The 21,875-nt window shown below is 40.3% G+C and overlaps 1 long non-coding RNA gene across 1 annotated transcript in view; it reads left to right on the forward strand.

Moving 5' to 3' along the window:
• Positions 1–21,875, forward strand: part of LOC109548427 (uncharacterized) — a 436,971-nt gene that overhangs the window by 317,840 nt on the left and 97,256 nt on the right. The window contains exons 3-4 of the long non-coding RNA XR_002174512.3: positions 12,215–12,326; positions 14,181–14,333. This is a non-coding gene — a long non-coding RNA (uncharacterized lncRNA). The remainder of the gene's footprint in view (positions 1–12,214; positions 12,327–14,180; positions 14,334–21,875) is intronic.

A 21,875-nucleotide genomic window follows, 5' to 3' on the forward strand; every position in this document is an offset into this window, starting at 1 on the left:
CTCTCATCTCTGCTAAAGGGATCCCCTGTCCCTTGAGTCAGAGCTCTGAAGGCAAAGCAGTACATTCAGGAAGCAGAGGGTGGTGGGCGACATCATCAATTAGAGAGACACCGTCCCCCAAAGTGGGAACTAACACCACAAGGACCTAGATCACCCTCATTCCTTGTTCCGTAGAGACTTTCCCTCCAGGGCTCAAACGTGGAGGGTACAGATAGTATTCACCTAAAGCCACTTAGAGCAGAAAAGCGGGACGTTTCTAGTGAGGGCCTTCACCTGCAAATCACAGTGTGTGCAGCCAAAAAATCAACTCTGTTACTGTCCTTCAGTTCTAGAATGTTCTTCAGAAGAGCACAACAAAATTAAAACAAAAACAATCCTCTGTGCAAAATCAAATCTTTCTTCTGAAATAAGAGTGATGCTGGGCTCCTTTCTAATTTTCTAGATCTCTGAAAATACTCCCATTTGTAGACAGGTTAGGCAGTGCTCAAACAACTATCATTTTTTTTTTTTTTAATTTTTGAGGTATACTTGACATACAACATTATACTGGTTTCAGGTATACAATATAATGATTTAAGATTTGTATATTTGCAAAAGGGTCACCACAATAAGTCTACTTAACATCTGTCATCACACATAGTTGCAGAATTTTTTCTCGTGATGAGAACTTTTAACATCTCTTGGGAGCTTTTCAATGTGCAATATAGTATTATTAACTATAGTCGCCATGACATACGTTATATATCCATGGCTCATTTATTATATAACTGGGAGTTTGTTCAAACAACTGTTTTGGTAAGTGTGACTTCAAAAGTTAATTGACTAACTTTTGTACTAAACTGGCGTTCTTCACTATTAGCCACAGGTCAGGCAAAATTACCCACCTTCTCGCCTTCTCCAGCGTTCAGTGCATGAAAGGTGGTGCTATATGACTTCCACGTTATTCCCCAGGGATGTTAAACTGCTCCATTTTCCTAATTTTTCTCTAAATTGTACTCTCTTAGTTATGGGATGGTTGTTTGTTGAATCAGGAAAGTCCTAACTTCTGGGAAATTCAAGTCTCCCCAGGCCCTTTATTCATAGAAAATAAAACCAGTGGTTCCCTAGCTGTTTGGTTAGGGAGTAAAAAGTTGTGGAAAAGTATTGAGAAAGACTAGGAACTTCAGGAAATTTCCAAAGATCAAGGTGAGTTGGATTTAATCCCCCAGATATTCTGAGAAATTTCACTAGGTATTCTAGGGGGACTGGACTAAAAGAAACCAGCTAATGAGGTTGGAGGGCAAGGTTGAGGGGAGGGAGGAGAGAAGAAATCAGGAGGAAGCCTTAGGACAACCTGAGAGTGAGGTGGGCTAATGACACGTGACAGAGGTGAGGCCATTTGGGCACATCTACCACACCACTGCTATAGACTGGGAGGGGGCAGCCTTTGGTGTGCAGAGAACACAGAAGAGATCTATGAAATAGTCTTTCTCCACTGTCTGAGAATTCCTCCAGAACATACATGTGTACAGGATTTTACAGTCTATAAAACTCTTGGTGGCTGCTAATTCATCTGTGACGGAATGATGCTGGGAATTATGGTAAAAAGATTCTGGGGATTGGGCGTTCTCCGTTCAAATGCTAGTTCCACCATTCCACCTCGTGTGACTTGGCTATGAATACAGTAGAAATGAAGATTCCTCCTCTCACATAGGAAAGGGTTTAGAAACTCACGCGAACTGGACAGGGACAGAGTGACGCAGCAGAGCGGTGCCGTGGGCTCCGTCTCTGAGGCTTGTGCTCTCTCCACATGGACTGATGGTTGCCTGAGGATGCTTGCTTCCTTCTGCTGTCTGCGAAAGCCCTGGGTTCCTGAGCACCGTCCCTGGCATGCAGAGTCAGCACTGCCGACTTTAAGCACCCATGCTGCCTTGATTCAGGTGGGCTAGGACGCTCTTGCTGTTAAAGATCTTAACTGACCATGAGCTGAACTGCTCACCACATCCCTTCTGGTCCCGACCGTGTTTGGCTACTTGCTATTCCTGTATTCGTCTTAGCTTCCAGCATGATTCTCCAGGCTTTTATGCCTGGTCTCCTCTCTGCTCCCATCTTACACTCAGCCTTGGGATTCTCTGACAGCTCTCACCTAAAACCTGAGGGTGGTAACTTAGCAGATGTCCCATAGTCTGATGAGTGGAGAAGGGAATGATTCTCACTGAGCCTCAAAACCTGAACGTGGCAGTCAGACTGCCTGTCTCAAGTTGCAGCTCTGACGTTTGGGGCTCTGTGACTCAACTCTGAGCTAGTTTACTCATCAGTAACATGAGGATAATAATAATACTTTTCCTCATATTGTGATATGTGCCATTAGCACCACGTCAGACACGTGTTAAATGGTCAATAAATGCTAGTCTTTTATTATTGAGGCTGTTTTCTTCATGACACTCTCTATCATTTTTCCTGCTTAAACTAAACCACAAAAATTAAGGTCTTGCAGGTGCCACGTGGCCCAGGATCCATCTTTATCCTTCTGGTGAGCCATGTGTTCCCAGAAAAAAAACTTGTCTGAGGAACAGTCGTATCTGTATCTATTTGAATTTCCCCAGACAAGAGCCTGAAGGTACTAAATCCTACAAACTCTTCTGCTGAGGTCAGTGTAAATTTAGCCGCATTGATTCCTTGGTGAATCTGTAATTGCTGTCTAGAAGATCGATCTGTATCACATAAACCCGATTCTGAAAGGCAAGTCTGTGTATAATGTGTACACTTCCTTTGTTACTGCGTGGGATGCTCATGAAAGCTTCTTCCCCTTTCTCTGCCAAGGGGAGGTGGCCACGATGCTTGCTCTGTGGGGGATGAGAATTACTGGCAGATCTTCACACAGAATGCTAGAATATAACTTGGTGCTGTCCTTTCCTCCCATTTTCAGCATAAGATGCTGTGAAATGAAAACATTAACAAATTGCAAAAAGATAAAAAGTCAATAAACAAAAAATTACAATTTTCATCATCTTCAAGGGCAATTGGGAAACAAAACTAAGTAACTTCCTTGGTCTCATTTGGTTCCAGAGGGAAGTGCAAAACAGTTGGCAAGCATGTCTTCACTTTTTCATGTAAGATAAAAGACATTTAAAAAAATTTTTGGCTGCGTTGGGTCTTCGTTGCTGCGTGCAGGCTTTCTCTAGTTGCGGTGAGTGGGGGCTACTCTTCACTGTGGCACGCGGACTTCTCATTGCGGTGGCTTCTCTTGTTGCAGAGCATGGGCTCTAGGCGTGTGGACTTCAATAGTTGTGGCACGTGGGCTCAGTAGTTGTGGCTCACGGGCTCTAGAGCACAGGCTCAGTAGTTGTGGCGCATGGGCTTAGTTGCTTCGCGGCATGTGGGATATTCCCAGACCAGGGCTCGAACCTGGGTCCCCTGCATTGGCAGGCGGATCCCTAACCACTGTGCCACCAGTGAGTCCCTAAAAGACATTTTTGAGAAAGGGAAGAAAAGAAAATCTACTTGAAGCTAAGCTTTAGATTTAAAGTAGCAGATATCTGAGTGAGCACAAGTAGTGTTCGTGCCAAGATGGAAAACCTGCATATTTGCTTTTTCAGTGTGGTAATACCCTGTATATTAAGACTTGCTTACAGCAAATAAAAAGGTCTTACACTCCTTCAATCTGATTAAATGGGGACATTTCTTATGAGGGGAGAGGGGTGTCTTTTGAAACACAAGGGTAAGGATATAGCACTGGAAGTGATGACTTGATAGTTTCTCTCTATAATCTTTCTTATTTCTCTCCTTCTCTGAAGACCAGTTTTCTTCACTTCCAAGCCCACATAATTAAAAAAAAACCCAAAAGTGGCCCCCATTTCCTGAGTTTTACCAACTGGTATTAAGCAAACAAAAAGTCATGACTTCTTATTCAACTCTAAATTTCAGTTCTTAGAGACAAGCTTCTGATTGGCTGGGTCATACAGCCCAATCACCTGTAGACAGGGGCAGGACTGCGGGCCATGGTCACATTGTACGTAACAACTGCCAGGAATTCATTATTGTGAACTAAGGAGAGAAGAGGGAGGATACAGTTAAGTGTGTCACTCTGTACTGGGAAGATTTCCCAGCAGCCATCCACTCTAACCCCACTGGAGAGCCAAGACGTTCAAGTAGGAGCATTGCTCAAACAACTTTTTGTTAAATCAAGCAATTTGTAAGTTAGGTTGTAAATCAAGCAAGTCAGGTGGATGGGGTCAAGGAGAACATTTATAAGTACTTGTAACTCTTTATCTTGACATCTGGTTCATTTTATTCTAGCTTGAGGAAAATGATTCACAGGTGGATTTTCCAGTTTTTGATGTTCAGATATCCAGGTCACCTGGAGAAATGACTCCAGGTCATTCTCACCTAAGAGAAATGACTTAGTTGTGTGAAGAAATCTATACAGGAAAGTACAATATGGTGAGGTTAAATTCTCTGTAGCTGCTATTCCTATACTTCTTGGAATATTCTGGTAAGGATCTCTCTTCCTCACTCTTAATTCTCTGAGTATCAAGGACTATGGCCATGGGATGCTCCAGCTCTGCTTTCCTGCCCTGGGAATTTGAGATGGACAAGAGAACAAGCAGTCTAATGATCTGATCCAAATGCTTTCTTATAAATCCCAGAGGCAGAATCACTACTAAGCAGCCTTGTTCCCTTTCCTCAGAGCTCATTTTGGGCTTCCTTTAATTTTTGATGGGCAAAGATGGTTCCCAAATAAAAGGTACCCCTGGGCCAGTGAAGCCCTCTTCAGGTCTGACTACTCTAGCTGTCGATGCGGAAGAGAGAGGATAGCTTTCAGAGTTCCTTCAACCCCTCACTTAATCCTGTTAAAAGTTTTCTTGGGGAAAAGATGGCAAGAGCTGATCAGCCTTCACAGATAGGAGGGCCTTGTAGTTTTGCATATGGTAGTTGACACTCAAGAGGGCAGGAACCAAGAGGAAAGGGAAGAGTGGGGAGAAGGGTGGGTTTAAAGTGATCCAACAAACTCCAAACCACCCACTGTTTATCAGAATATAACTTGAATCAATAATTTAGAATTATTTAAAAGTTACTGACAAAAATTCTATCAAACCTCTTAAATTTTGTTCGAAATTACCTTTCCTTTAAATAAACTTTCAGAATACATATATGGAAAAATGCAGTATGAGTGTACAGCTAAATTAATTTTCTTGTTAAAATATGTTAGTTTGGATTATGAGAGTGAAAGGCTGAAGTGATATAAAATTTAAGGCCTGCGGGACTTCCCTGGTGGCGCAGTGGTTGGGAGTCCGCCTGCCAATGCAGGGGACATGGGTTCGATCCCTGGTCTGGGAAGATCCCACATGCTGTGGAGCAACTAAGCCAATGTGCTGCAGCTACTGAGCCTGCATTCTAGAGCCCACGAGCCACAACTACTGAGTCTGCGTGCCGCAACTACTGAAGCCTGTGTGCCTAGAGCCCATGCTCCACAACAAGAGAAGCACACACACCACAACAATCAGTAGCCCCCACTCACCGCAACTAGAGAAAACCCACACGCAGCAACAAAGACCCAACACAGCCAAAAATAAATAAATTAATTTTTAAAAAAAGAATTGAATAAAAAAAAATTAACGTCTGTTAGATTCATTTTCATAAATAAAAGCACCTATCTTCTCTCAATCATTTGCCCTCCAAAAGTAATCACTATCTTGACATCGAACACCATTGGACAGTTTTGTCAGTTGCTGGAATTTATACAGTATGTACTCTCTTATGCCTGGCTTCTTTTGCTCCACATCATTCAGGGCTTATCCATGTTGTTTATACACTTGATGAGTGGAGTTTATTAATTTTCAATTCCGTATAAAGTTGCTTGCATGAATATGAGACAGTATATTTATACATTCAAATACTGATGGTCCTCTGTGTTGTTGCCATTGTGAGATTATTACAAGTCATGCTGTCACAAATGCTCTTGCAAATGTCTTTCTGTGAATATATGTATAAATTTATGTTTGGAATATGCCAAGGAGTGTAATTGCTGTCTCAGAGCATATATGTAAGACGAGCTTTAGTTGATACTGCCAGTATACCTAAGTGGTTGTACCAACAGAAAACTATGAAAGTTTTCATTGTTCTACACCTCTCCAACAAATGTACTTTAAAATTTGTCAATCCTGGTATTTTATATTAGTGTTTATTTGCATGTCTTTGATGATTGATGAGATGAGAACATTTTCAAATATTTATCTGACTGTGATATGGCAGCTTAGGTATTTTGTCCAGTTTTCTTTTGGGTTCTTATTGTTTGGGAGAGCCCTCTTCATAAATATTTTGTCAGATATGTACATGCTGTGACTTGGCTTCTGACTGTCTCAACGGTGTCTGTTGATGAATATAGTACTTAATTTTAATATAGTCCAATTTATCACTGTTTTATTATTTTTCTGTATCCCATTTAAGAAACCTTTCCTACCCCAAGGTCATGAAGATATTTTCTTTTCTGTTTTACTTTTCACATTTAGATCTGTAATTCACCTGTAATTAATTTTTGCATGTGACATGAATTAGGGTTAAGGATTTTTCTGTGGTTATCCAACTGATTCATTATTGATAGAAAACATCATTTCTCCTTTGCTCTTAAGTCAACTTAGTCATAAATTAAGTGATCATCTACATGTGGATCTGTTTATGAACTTTTGTTCTGTTTCATATTTTTTCTTCATGGTACCAATACCACACTATCTTAAGCTTTATAGCATTACAAAATCTTGATACCCAGTAATACATTTTCTCTAATTTTGTTCTTCTTGCTTAATTTCCAGATGTGTGGAGACACCACTTCTTTTGTTATCAAAGTCTAGTTTAATTCCACTGTGCTCAGAGAACATACTATGAATGACTTAAGTTCTTTTAGATTTCCTTATGATCCAACAGTAGTCAATATTGGTAAATGTTCATACTTAAAGAGAATGTTTACTCCTGTATTGTTTTTTGCAATATTGCATATATATCAATTAGATCGAGTTTGAAAGAACTTTTCATTTATTCTTTTAATTTAATTTAATCTTTTTTATTCTTATTTATTTATTTATTTTGCATTTGATAATCAAATACCTAGTTCCTTAGGGAAATGGAAGATACTTGCAACTTAGTCAAAGGATTTACATAGATGTATGGTTTTGAAGAATAAGACATTACTAACGTTTAGTGGATAACAGGCTACACCACGTGCAGTCAGAGAAGAAATGGTTATACTGTAGATGCCAGAAAGGCTCATTCACAGAAGATTCCAGGATCCCTTTGCCAGTCTACAGGCCAATGCTACAAAACCGTCAGAGAAGCTTAGGGGCTTAGCTAAACAAGTGTGCCACAAGGTGGTATACGACTCTTGGAATGTTCTTTGTACTCAGGAGAGTTCAGTTGTATTAGAAAATGCCACTGGAACTAAAGGAGACTTGAATGTCAAAACAAGGGTCAGCTCTTCAGAAGTATGCATGGCTTGTCAATGAAAGACATCATAAGAGATGCCATGGTGCACCTTTTGGAATAAATATTTCCTCTACCATCCCCCAACCTAAGGCGCCATATTGCAACATAGGTATTACTTCAGGGAAAGCAAGTAATAGACATCTCAAATTGAGACTAAGATTTTATCCCCCAGCAGATATGTGTGTGTGTGTGGTGTGTGTGCATACAATTTAGGGAGAACGACTTTTGGGAAAAAATGTTTAGTATATATAAATTATTGTCTACAATTCTGATATGCAAAAATATTTCCATATATATGTACATAAATTACAAATGTATATATGTAAATATATGTATACGTATGTTTGTATACATATATTTTTTCCCAAAAGTTGTTCTCCCTACATTGTGAAAATTGATTAGAGCTAGACAGTTCTATCCTGTCCCTTTTATTAAGAGAAAGGCTGCTTAAAACACAGAATCAATTGTATGGTTTTCCATAGTTTGTACGAGGGTTTTAGATGTATCTTTCTCTTAAATAAGAGTAAAAAGACAGTAGACTGCGAAAAGAACCACACCCTGTCATGGACTAAGTGCAGTCTCTCCCAAATTCATGTCATAGAGACATCCCATCTCCAGGTGGACTCCAGGAAGGAATTTCTCCCTCTATTGCTGGCTGTCAAATAGCCCTTAATAAGACCTTGTCCATCATAAGCTTTGCTAGATGGGTTTTCATAAGATGGTCCCATACGTATTAACCTGTTTATTCAGTGTATATTTCCCCTTGCTCCCTTACCTACCCTATTCTGTATCGATGACTTCGAGGGATGTTGTACATTTGTCCTTCCAGTTCTATTCTCCACCCCTCTCCACCTGTCTTCACCCTCCTCTGAGGTCCAGATGCTGACCTGTGTAGACTGCATCAGTGTCTTCAGATGGCTAATGAACCAGCTAAGTGAACAGATTAGCTGCCCCCTCCCTTCCAGCTCTCCCAAAATGCACATCAGTGAGCAAAATATTGGGCTGGCCAAAAAGTTCATTCCGGTTTTTGATAAGATAGTGCCAAAAACCCGAACAAACTTTTTGGCCAACCCAATAAATGTAGTTATTGTAACCACTAAATTTTGGAGTGGTTTATTATTCTCTGTTTGATAAATGGAACACTCTCCTACTTGCTACTACACCTACACACTGACTTCCTGCATTCTCATCTGTTAACCTGTGATACTGAAGGAGCATACATCCTGGTGCAGGTCCTGACCTATGAAACCACATAGAGCTCCATGCTAAATAATCCTGGGGAACGCCAGCTCTGGTCTTCCCAGGGTCAGATATGAGGATAAGACAGACAGGAACAAAAGATGTTGGCCAGGAAATCCAGGATCAAGTAGATGAAAGTTTGAGAACCAGGGCAAGGTGAGCACTTCAGAGCCAGGATGATTTATAGGTTTTGTTTTGTGTGTATTCAGTGAGTGTATGAGGTTGGGTGCAGCTGCTTAAAGGGGTTGGGCAGGGCAGCCAGGAGGCAGGTGTGAAGAGTGAAATGGTGGCATTGTGTTTGTGCTGACCTCAAAGCATGGCCAGATTCTGAAGTATGGAGCAAATTCCCCAACATCATTTTCTTCCATTAACCCACATTTGTGCTCCAACAGCTGTTTAAACATCTGCCAGTCTCCCAAATAAACGATGTTGTTAATGGGGATTGCAGCTACTTGGATTCCTCAATGGAACTAAAGTTGTGCTTTTAAAAACAATGTACATTCCTTACTGTCAGCCTATTTGCTTAAAATTTTAATCATAGTGCTTTACGGTGAACAGCAAACGGCACGTGTGACCTGTTGACTGGTATTAACCTTGTGTTTTATGTCATCACAATAATATACTTTCCTGAACACTACTGGCAAATGAAAGGTAGCCACAATGCTTATCAACTACTACATATAAATCATGACTAAAACAACAAGTATGAATATAATAGAAATTTTCTATAGAATTAAATTGTGGGGAAAGAGTTAATCTTCCTTTGACAATTTTATACTGCCGGCCAGCATATCATCCCTTAACCACCCTATATGTTTTGGGAGCAATAAGTGAAGTGTCATTAAAAAAACATTGATGTCTTAAGTGATCGATAACTCCAAAAATATATTAAAAAAGATAAAGAGAGAAGAACGCAAGAAAGTTAATGATCCTTGTAGTTTGACAGTCAGACACAATGTTGTCTTCTAACTTTCCACTGAAAGCTTTGTCCCTCTGTAGGAATCTGGCTGTGTTGAAAATAATGGGCAATGAGAAGCATGAGCCAGTGACAACAAGCGTGACCTCTGTGCCACTTAAATAGTCGAGCGTGAGGGAAGGACACGAAGAAAAGGAGGGAGAGGAAACTAAGAAAGACAGAGAAGAAAATGAAAAGGCAAAGTAGGAGAACAGCTATATCCTGCCCTTTGGGAGATGCACTGTGGTGGAATGGAAAATGGTGTGAGTGTTTTCATTCAGAGAGTCAGAGGTTTGAATCTGATCTCACCTTTTACCCACTAACTAACCTTGGAAAAGTCACTTTTAACCCTGTGATCCTGAGCTCTGTACCTGTAGAACAGGGTTAATGGCATCTTGCATGGTTGATGGGAGAGAAGCACCACAGAGCAGTGCCTGACCCCAAATGTGGGTTGAATAAATATTGGCTTTTACCCTCTGTGTTTGTTTTCTCTAAACTTCTGACTGTAGAGGAGAAAAACAAATGAACCAAGATGCCTAGTGTTTTTAGCAGAGGTTCCTAAGAGAAGATATTGCCCAGATCTCTCTAGTTGCACAAAGTTGCCATGGAAACTTTGTGCTACTAGAGAGATCTGGGAATATCTTCCCTTCTGAGAAGACTGTGGGGAAGTCTTTGGAAGGGAGGGTGGAGCATCCTTTCAGTGGCCAATGTGGATCATGAAGGGAGCCTGTCCACTCCAAGATTTGACCCATCAAATCGAGATGGCTTGGTTTCTCAAACATCTCAGAGATTCGCCTAATTTCCATTTCACACTGGGCCATGTCAATGCAGTTTAAGAGTGTAGACAAATACTTTTCTGATTTCGTGGATAGTACAGAGTCCCTAAGTCTCACAGTCCAATATTGAAATACATTTCAGTAGGAACTAATGTTTTTAATCAGCCAATTAGGCTGTTCACTTTGATTGCAAAGTCTGAATATCAGGGTGATTGCTAATAAGCCTCTCTGTGGTAGAGCTTCGATCTCTCTTTAGGAGTGGAGGCAGTATTTTATCTTGAAGCTTGGAAGAGCTGTAGGATTTTAAATCTTGTAGAGAACTCTTTTCCATCATTAGCGACCTACTTAGCTTGAGGTTAGAGAGACTTCCTACAGTCCTATGACTCCAAGGTTCTAATCTGGAGTACCCAAGTCAGGTATAGCATGTCTCAGCCCACATTCACAACTCCCTCTTGTGTTGCTGTCTCCCCAGCCAAGCTGTGAGCTTTTTGAGGGTCAAGTCCATGATTTGTAGTTTTCTGTTATTTATTCCCCTTCATACATGGTAGGTGTTTGTACGTTTACCAAATAATTAAACCTCCTAAGGAAATAACATTAAGGTGCCATTTTGTTGAGTGAGTACTGGTCTTCCTGATATTCATGAGGAGCTATAATCTGTGGAAATTAGACTTGTGAGTAAGACAATAGTAGCTTGTACCAAGAAGAGAGAAGTGGATTATCCTCTCCTTTGGAAAGGAAAAAAGAGAAGGGAAGGGGGCCTGATTTTGTTGGGCATCTACTATATGCCAGACAAGGTACTAGGAACCTCAAATAGGTCATTTCATTAAATGACACATTTAATTTCATTAAATCCTCACAAGAGTACTAGGGATATATGGATGAAAATAGAGATTAGACTGAACATAGAGACAAAAATACAGGTAAAAATAAATTTGTGCTTTGAGTCTCTGGAACATGATAGTTGTTCATTCAGAATGGCCTGATACTACACAGCTGTGCTGCCTATGGTGGGCTTGACATATGCAGACCTCACATCCCAGGTGTGACTTCAACCGTTGCCAGAAGAGAGCCTTGCTCACCCCCTTAGAGATGAAGAATTGGTCAGGTTGCTGAAGGTGTCCAGGATTAGCACCCTGGTTATTCATGATCCTTTTTCTTTTCATCATGCCCTCCTGCCTCCTTAAAGCCTAATGGAGAAGGTGAGGATTAGATTGGAAAAGGATAGCATATGTTTCTTGTCTGATCTGTGAATAGTGACCAAACCTAAGTGGTGAGAAAACGAAAGGAATTCATCTTCCAGGAGCTGAGGGATATAGTACTATGCATTAGGCATGAAATGCCACAGGCAACATCTGTTCTTTCCTGTGTTTCCCTAGATGTGTATTTTTCAAAGACCAGCAGCCCTGAAAACAGTTGCACTGATGAATACTTTACAGACTTAGAAAAAAAATCTCAGACACGATATTGGCTCGTTGTCACCATCAGCTTTTAATGCCATGTATACTTTTACACAGGTGTAATGCCCTGTACTGAGCATACTATGCCTGTGTCATTATAAGGCAATGACCCAGAAAGATAAAAGGCTGGCTTTGCAATTAGATGGTCCCAGACTCGTTTAGTGGCTCAGACACTTACTAATTCCGTGACTGCAGGCAAAATACTCACCTCTGTAAAATGAGGAAATGCCAGCTACTCCATAGAATAGCTGGGAAGATGAAATGAGATAACTTATGTTAAATGACTTGGCTACATAATGTAATTCACGCTTTTTCTTTTTGCCTTTCAGGCTGAGAATTTTGGCAGGCTTGATAAATCAGCTGTGGACTTGTGTGGTCCCAGGTTAGAATGCCCAAGATAGCTGGACAAAAAGAGGAAGAATCGATACCACACGACTTACGGTATGAGATGAGCGAAAGCAATATATGCCTGGATGTTGCTGCCTTCTATAAACAGAATTGATTCAGTAAGCAACTTTAATGAAAGGAAAAAGGGTTTCTCTCTCTCATTTTTTCTGCAGAGTTAAAATCAGGGAATCTGTTTTCAAGGGAAGAAGGAGAGGTTATCAGTGAAAATAGAGAAGAGACTGAAAAGAGAAACAAAAATACAGAGAATAATAAATTTGTGTTTTTAGTTTCCCATATGTAAGGGTTGCTCATTTGGAAGGGCCTGATACTGCCAGGGCAGGTTGTATAAGGCGGCCCTGATGTGTGCAGTCCTCATATCACTTGATTTCAACCCTTGCCCACTGAAGGCCCAGAATTTCATAGGCAAGTGTCCTCCCAAGGCTCACTGTTCCTTCTCTGTGGTTTTGAGGACATCTGCACGAAAGCACAGACTCAGCCTCCTGCAGCTTTATCACTACTCCAAGTCACAGGATAGCCGTAGCCATAGCAACACCTTCAGCATTGCTAACCTGGGGTAACAAACTCTCAGGTAGGAAATGAGAGACAGACACATATTGAACCAAAAGACATCTAAGGAAAAAATGACTTCAAACATACCACCCCCTTCAACTCCAAACCTCAGTAGATAATAAATCAGCAGCAAGGAGGAACAGAGGAGGAAACAATGCTTGTTAAGCATCTCTGTACCAGACAGTGTGCTAGGGGCTTGTCTAGATTTTTAATGTAGTTCTGAAAATAATCCAGTGAGGATGGTGGGATACTAACTTCCATTAGTTACACACAAGTAGAAGTAACAAGTTGTTAGGTTACTTGCCCAAGTGTACAAGCGTACAAGGGAAGTGGCAAAGATGGAATTGGTACCAGCTCTGTCACGTTCTTTCCACACTGTAAAGTTTGGTGTCCAGCACATGAACATTTTTCCTGACATTTCACTACATTGACTGCCATTCCCCCACCCTATAGTGGTGAACTCGTTTTCCCAGTCTCCTATTCTCTTAGGACCTAGTCTAGAAAACCCAGGTGTCACGGCCATAGTGACCCAATGCCCCAGAGGGAATTCAAGACCCTACTTGGTCCTACAACAAATATTTAAGGGCATCTCCATCCAACAAACACAAGTTTAAAAAAATCATCCCTTATATATGAAGAAAGGAAATGGGAACTCAAGAGGTTAAGATACAAGTTAACAGCCAAGATGTCAGATTTTAAATTAATGAGGGTCAGCTTCTGGCTTCAGTTTGGTAAGGGTCCTTTGCGCTACTGGGACAGCAGTGCACCACAAGGAACAAAACAGGAACAAAAAAGGGAGGGGTGAGGAGACTCTACCTTCTCATCTTCCTCTTTCTTATCAAAATAGTAGGTTTCAGGGCTTCCCTGGTGGCGCAGTGGTTGAGAGTCCGCCTGCCGATGCAGGGGACACAGGTTCGTGCCCTGGTCTGGGAAGATCCCACATGCTGCAGAGCGGGGAAAAAAAAAAAAAAAAAAAAAAAAAAATAGTAGGTTTCAGTATCTGGAGACCTCTAGAATGAAACTCTGCTCTATGAGGTGGGACTCTAGGACATTTTTATCTTCCTCTTTGTGTTATTCTGTATTCCCTTAAGTTTTTATAATCATTATGCATTACTTTTATAATGGTAGAGAAAAGTTATATTTTAAAAGAAGAAAATATTTCTAGTAAAATAAAATATGGTGCATGCATAGTGAAATGCCCAGCACACCAGCCACACGATTTGCCTTAGTTTAAATGGACAACAGGAAGGGCTTGACCAGTACTTCAGTAAATTGGTCTTGAGATCCTTATCAACATTGATCCTTATCTATCACTGATGTGATTTCAATGTGATTTAGTTTCAGGGGTTGTAGTGATGAAGTGTGACTCTGGAAGTTGGTACATTCAAAATCTCCTTCACCCACGGGACCCTGTGTGGGACAACTGAGATTTCCCTACTCATCACTTCAAAACACACCTGTTCCTGTGCAGGACAAAGCCCAGGAGTGAAGGTACTTCCTGTTTCTGGGGCCAACTGGGAGATCATTTGCAATATAGAGGTGACAATATCAGGCTCCAGTCGAGGAAGAGAAAAATACACTCAATATACACTGCTTGCATTCACCATGGCTGTGTTGCTCTGTGTTCAGAAATCAAGTTTCAAGGTATTAAGCTCTGTCTCTTTATCTGCATGAAACTAGGGAATGTGATACCAATGACATTTGTCTAATGCTCCAGCCATTCTGCTTAAGGAAATGCTACTTAACAAAGGTAAGGAAAATGGGAAATCTTTCATGAGAAGCAGTAAGGGAATATGGTCAACCACTCAGTTATGCTTAGCATTTGCCTGGTTCTTGTGTTCTGAGTCCTGCTTAGTGTCAGCAATTGTTTCTGATTTTGAAATTCTAACTTCTCACTATTTCACCTCTTCCCCTTCCATGCTCTGTATTAGCCTATATGATTTTTATCCTGCTCTCTGCTACTGGGAATGAACTTATTTAAACGTTAAAGTCGTAAGTATTGATTTTAAAATATATTTAAACCCACCTTCGCCTTCACTGGCTCTGTGGACTCCTCCATGATTTCTCTGTTTCCTGGATTCTGGCTTTTTCCTCACCCCAGTAGAGCCCCACAGCAGTGCTCCTAGAATGTTTGCCAATAGCACTGGCCCTGTAGAGCTGTAGCCTAGAGGCTGCCCTGCTGTGCTCACCTCTCTTCAATCACTTTCCCCTCTTTGTGCCCATCCATGACTCCGCCTGCTGCCTCTCCATGCCTGGTATGAAGACGAATATATCAGCGTTTCCCTAAAGTAAACGCCCTTTAGTTAATTTCCTCCCACTTTGGAGTCTGTGGAATCAAAGTCTGTTAAGGAAGAGTTTGGAAGGAACTGTTTAGAGGTCAGAGTGCCACACTTGGAGTCCAGCTCCTGTGGTAAGAGGAAGAGTAGGGAAAGGTAGGGTACAGAGAGAGAATCAGAGCAAAATCCAGCTGCCTGGGCTGGTACCACACAGTGGGGACTCTGGGGACAGCATGCAGAGAACAGTTGTATACACATCAATGACAGTTTTCAAAAATATTCTGCAGTCTCTTTGGCCCCCTGGCAGTATTAATAATATATGACCAGTCAGATGTACATCTCTCAAGGAACTTGTGCCAGTTATCGATTTATTGCATCTTAGCCTCTAATTAACCCTTTTACCCTGCTCTATGGAAATGGATCTGGGACCTTTTATATAAAGTTTTGCTTTGCTGGTAAACACAATGCTAATTTTGATAGTACAGAGTGCTGGAGAGTCATTGTAGGGGAAAGAAAGGAATTTTGCTTCCCGGTTCCGGTGCACTTCTTGGCAGGCTCCTGTAGAGGGTGTGGCTTCTCCACGTCTAGCTCCTGTGGCAACCAGGATTTCCCCAGCAGTGGGTACAATTTATCCAGCATCCTGGTCTTGCAGTGCACAGCAGATAGCAACATCTGGTGGCCGGCAGCTTCTCTCAGGTGTTTCTTAAGCGGTTTTGTAGAAGAGTGCCTCTAATGAGACACCTCCCTGTGAACAACTTTCTGGAAATTTCCAGAGAGTGGAATTCCAGCAAGCTCTTTGGACAGGTCACCACAGGACTTGTCTGCCTTTCAGCGAGCTGTGACTGTGCCTGTCCAACAAAGAAAGAATTAAGATCCTTTTATTCTTTGTTATCTCCCATTTAAAGACAAAAACTGGGTACTTGAGTTCAGTCTTATCACTTAATTCAGACTTTAAACGACTGGAACTATACTAACATTAATTTAATTTTTCTGCCTTGGGATCAAGACATGGCATTTCCTTTTGGGAAAAATTGATGGAAATGTGTAAGAGAATAGAATAGAACCTCTGAGCCGGAAGGAGAACCCCTATTCCAATGACTTCGCTTTGTAATGAGGAACTAGAGTGAAATGCTTTCACGGGGCACACGGTGGATGAGGTCAAGGCCTCAAAACTCACCACAGTGCCCTTTTGGGAAGTTATTTAAATTTTCCCAGGTGTTTTAAAATATATAGCCAGGAGTAAGAATCATAGGTCTAGATGGAAAAGTCAAACCATACACAGGTGCAGAAAGGAGGCTATTTAAAGGATTTCCATGTATCTCATTTACTTTAGGTTTTCCAGCTCGTTCTGACTTCTTTATATGATTCACCTTCCCCAGACTGCACTGATCAGGAGATATCCTCTGGGACAAAGTTTGTGGTCATGGTAACAAATAATGATATTTGATGTCTGGGATTTCCCTGGTGGTCCAGTGGTTAAGACTTTGTCTTCCAACGCAGCAGGTGTGGGTTTGGTCCCTGGTCAGGGAGCTAAGATTCCACGTACCTCGCGGCCATAAACCAAAATAACATAAAACAGAAGCAATATTGTAATAAATTCAGTAAAGACTTTAAAAATGGTCCACATCAAAAAAATCTTTAAAAAAATATTTGATATCTACCTGGTCACTTTAAATCACTAGAACTTCAGCCCCCAAGCCCCTTCTCCCAGTCTGTGGACTCCCAAGGTGACCCCATTGGCTCTCATGCCCCATCTTCACTGTGGTTAGCACCTCCTTTCCCTGGTTGCCCCGAGGCTCATCGTAGAGCCTTTGATTACTTCACTGATGTCTCATTCTTGGCTATACCTGTGGCTTCTGTCATGGCCTCATGGCTCAAGCACACTGATATTTTATAGCAGGTCTTGGTTCAACCCCAGTAGACCCATGCTGAACTGGGGAATATGTGCTTCTCTGGACAGTGTTAAGTTTCTTTATTTGAAAATTCATTCCCAAACTTCCAAAACTCAGCTTGTCATCTAATTCCATGCCCCATGCATCAGTGGCCCAGATTTTTGAGCTTCAAATTTTAGCAAATTTTAAAAGGTACTTATATAGGGTGTCAGTATTTTACTAGACCCAGTCAAGGTATTGAGAAAGAAACGCTATTTAATATTATCATCTTTTCATAAAAGAAAAGATATTTGATCATCAGAATATAGAAAGGGTATGATATTTAAATGAAGAACAGTTCTTAAAGTTCATAAAAGTTACTTTATAAAAAATGATCATATAATTCATTTTTTCTCATTTTCATGCAACACATCACAAACGGACTCTGGTCCATGAGCTCAAGTTTGGGAGGCAGTACTGTGCATTCTAGGAAACCATAGAGACTTTGGTTGGAGGATTACTTAGAAAATAATCTCATGTAAAGCTTTCCGAAGAACTGGACACTCTGAGTAAAACATACAGTGAGATTCTAGAGGAAAAGAAAGCTACAGATAGTCTGATCATTGGTAGAAAAACACACGTTGCCTCTTATAATTAGTAAATCTACACGGGGTGGCATGTGCCCTAGTATTGCAAACATTTGAGATAAACTTGCTTTCATTAGGGAATCAGAAACCTACAGGAATAGGGGCTCAAGACAATATTTATTTGGGAGAATAGTAATAAATACAGTATTCTTGCATTTTGAGGTTTATCTCAGAATGCAAAGTTTTTTATATGATTGCACTAAATAATAAACATTTATTCATATGGAAGCAGAGCAAAGTGCCAGTTTTACCTTTTTATCTTTCTATTACCGATCTCCCTAACTGTGAACTAATTTTTTCAGCTCTTCTTATTTCAAATTTCTGCAAGAAAACTATGATCGACACCATTCACTTCATTGTGTCAAGTCAGGGATCATTGTTCAGCTTGGATGAAGTGCTCATCCTTTGCTCAAATAGCTGTAAAACTAGGACACCATGGGTCACATAAGTAGACAGAAAGGCCATATAATGGCTGAAGGACAGGTAGATTTCCTTTAGAAGGGAGTGCGAGCAGGAAAGTAACATAAATAGCAGACTCTAGTACAGTGGTCTTAGCCCTTGTTGTCAGACATTAGCCTAAACGCATTCAGACTTAAATAATCCATGAGATTCATTACACCCTCAAGCAAATAGGAAATTTGTTAACCTACTCTGCTAGCCTGACCAGGTATTTCCAGAATCCCAAGGGGGTAATGGAGAAGGAGATGAGGTCTGGAAATCTAGCTTAGATATACACCATAGAATGAAAGTAGATTTACTTGACCTTTTACATCAGAAAAACTTTTAACTGATTCTTTTTCCTTAAAGAAATTTTGGGTAATCTAGGTTAATCACGATAAAGATTGGTGATTCTTGAAATAAAGACATGAAGGATCTAAGTAAATGAGATTTTCAAAGTGTATATAAATTGAGAAGGATGTGCTAATGATGTGATATCTGTTCACTAATGTCTCGATAGTTATTGAAAGCATACTTTTATGCTTTTCTAATTAGGATAATATTTATTTTATGAGACCCATAACAAAAACTCTGCTGTATTGACATCTTTGGTAAATTCTTAACATAGTTGCCATAAGGTCCCACCAATGGAATTTGTCGTGAGCCCTTCTTTTAGAATTTTAGGAAGTTCAGAGAAGCAAGAACTAGAACATTTTTATGTTTTTGTATGTGTTGAAGAAAGAAAATTGCTGTCATGTTACCAATAATATAGTGAAAGTCATGGCCCAAAAGTGTTAACTGTAATGGAAAAAAAATGTAGAATGGTTACAAAAAATAAAACCATGAGATTGACAGTGAAGGAAGCTGAGTTTCAGCCCCAGGATGTATCTGTATAGCTGTGTATACTTGCATGAGACATTTATCCTCTTTGGGTTTCCATTTCACAAACATTGGAAACAGAAATGAACAAACAAAAACTCTTTCACACTGAACACGGGATATTCCTATCTTTCCTGAAAAGGGAGGAAAGGAAAAAGTACATAAAATAGGCAAAGAATGAGAAAATTATTGATCGATGAATTGGAGAATAAAAGAATGAAAGATAAACAAAAACAAAAGGAAAGGGAAATAGGAGAAAGAAATCAGACTTTATATGTTTGTGACTTGCCCCAGATACAGAGTGCAAAAGCCAGCAGCCCTGATGGAGATCCTGACTCCTTCACTCATTAGCTTTGTGACCACAACCAAATTCCACCGATGCCCCTGAGACCTCAGTCCCTTATTTATAAAATAAAAGTAGTAGTTGAGATGATTTACAAGATACCTTCCTGATTTATGACTTATCTTTATATAACTGTAAAAGGGAAAGATTTCATTCTATTCACTTTAAGCTGCCAGGTACCAACTGTGTCCCTGTAGTACTGAGATGCAAGCAAACCCGAAATGCTTTCATGGCATAACTATGCATATGCTCGTGGATACCCTTCAATACCCCTATGTACTCTCATTCATTAATAAAATATCAAATCTGCAATTTCTGTAATTACTGTTTGTTTAACTGAGGAATGCATTTGCCAGGAAGGCACGGCCCGGACTTGAACATCAGATGATATCTGTGAGCAGCCCCTCAGCTCATCCTGACCAAAGCTAGACCCTTGCCCTAGCTGTGCCTGGCTTAGGTATTAAAGCAAATGCAACGGAATCACATGGCTTTGGAGACTTTGCCATGTGGAAGGTCCTTCTCGTTGTTTCCGGTGCCTGGGGTGGGCAAGCAGACTGTGCATTGGCAGCAGTGCTGAGACAGCAATTCGGCACTCACAGACAGATCTGGCTCAGTCTCCAGCAAACATCTGCCTTGCTGTTTACTTTTATGGGGATTACCACCTTTGTAAGGCAATGCTGTTTAAATATCTGACAAGATCCTTAGAGCAACATAGTGGAATGGAGTGGGGGCTCATGTTAAGGAAAATGACCTGGTTCACATCTCAATCACTCAAGCTGAGGGATCATGAACTAATCTCTAGGTAGCTCTGAACCTCTGTCTTCATCTGTGAAGTGGGAATAATAGTGATGAATGCTCAATTTGTTTCTAGCATTTTCATAATCTCAAAAACCTCTCCAGAGGGCAAAAAATGATGCAAAGACTTTGAATCAGAAAAGGAAACAGATTCAAAAGGTTCAGACAGAACAAACAGCTCAGCAATCCAGTCATGGTGGGCACTAGGAACATTAACATAGTGTTTACACATTATTTTCCTCTTCTCTCCATATGTATATTTTTTTCATTTCAGTGCTCCCTTTTGTGTCCTCAACTCCAAATTTACTCTTCTGGAATTTCTATTGCCTTAAGGCCAGAATCAAGTGTGGCTAATTGTGAACTATGCCTAGGGGATTCATGACCCATCCAACATTATCCTCTTAATAACAGCTCATGTTTACTGAGGTCCACTCCGGGTCTGCCATTGTGGTATTTAGGTAGATGGTCATCTTATTTAATCGTATTCCCATTCCCATGAGCAGTAAGTGTAGTAGTATCAACCAAATTTACAAATTTGCATGTAAGAAAACTTGCCTACAATTGCAAGCGCCTAACAATTTCCCCAGACCTCTCTCCATTGCTCTCTTCTTACTCACTCCTGTTCTTCACCTTCCCACCTCCTCACTCTGTATTCCATCTTTACTACCTTTTTTTCATTATTCTGGGTTGATAACATCTACAGACTTCTTTTGGCTTCTTGGCCATTGGCTTTCTTCTCAGGCCTTGACTTCATTCTTTCCCCTGATTTACAGATTCCATGAAGTCTTGGGTAGAAAAATGATCTATTCCAACCTTAGAACTATAAAATCTATGAGTCAAGTTTTTGCATTCTGTCTCTCTAATTAAAGCTTCATTGCCTAATCAGTAATAACTACCAGTTTTTGAGGTCTCAGTGTATAGGAGGCAATTTTCTGAGAGCACTGAACTTACATCGTTTCATTCAGATGTTATAATAACCCTTTAAAAACGATTCTGTTATTTTACGGAAGCTCTTAAACCCTAATACAGTTAGTGAATGACAGAGTCAGAATCCTAATCAAGGTCTATTTGACACCATTCTAAATATAACCTTTATAGTATGTTAATCTTAAACATGTTTATCCTGATTGCTGATCTCACCCTATATCATGGTTCCCTGATTTTATTCTGGATTCCAACTAGAACTGAAGCCAGCCATAAAGTTGATCTTGTTTGTTGGAGTCATAACCTTCTCACTTAATACCTTTGTGCTAATCCCTCTACCTATGCAAATTAAAATGCTGATGATTTATAAAATCTGTTAATTTGGGACATATACAATCTATATGTATTAAAATATTATCGGAGCCAAGAGTTTCGTTTTTTGAACTTTGTTGAAAATTTGATGAAAACGCCACAACCACAGATTCAAGATCAAACCCCCCCCCCACAAAAGGCACATGATACAGAATATAAGGTTGAATGCAGACTTCTTGTCAGAAAAAATTATGAGCAAGCAGACAGTGGACTATAAATTTTTAAAATATTTTTGAGGTATTTTTTAAATGAGGTAACATTGATTTATAACATTATATAAGTTTCATGTGCATAACATTATATTTCTAATTCTGTATATACTATAGCGTGCTCACCACCAAAAATTTAGTTTCCATCTGTCAGCATACAGTTGACCCCTTTCATCAATTTGATCCTCTCCCCACTACCCCTTTCCTTCCGGTAACCACTACTCTGTTGTCTGTATCTATATGTTTGTTTCTGTTTGTTTCATTTGTTTGTTTATTTTT

Source organism: Tursiops truncatus, chromosome 16 (genome assembly GCF_011762595.2).
Source record: "Tursiops truncatus isolate mTurTru1 chromosome 16, mTurTru1.mat.Y, whole genome shotgun sequence".
Classification (NCBI taxonomy): domain Eukaryota; kingdom Metazoa; phylum Chordata; class Mammalia; order Artiodactyla; family Delphinidae; genus Tursiops; species Tursiops truncatus.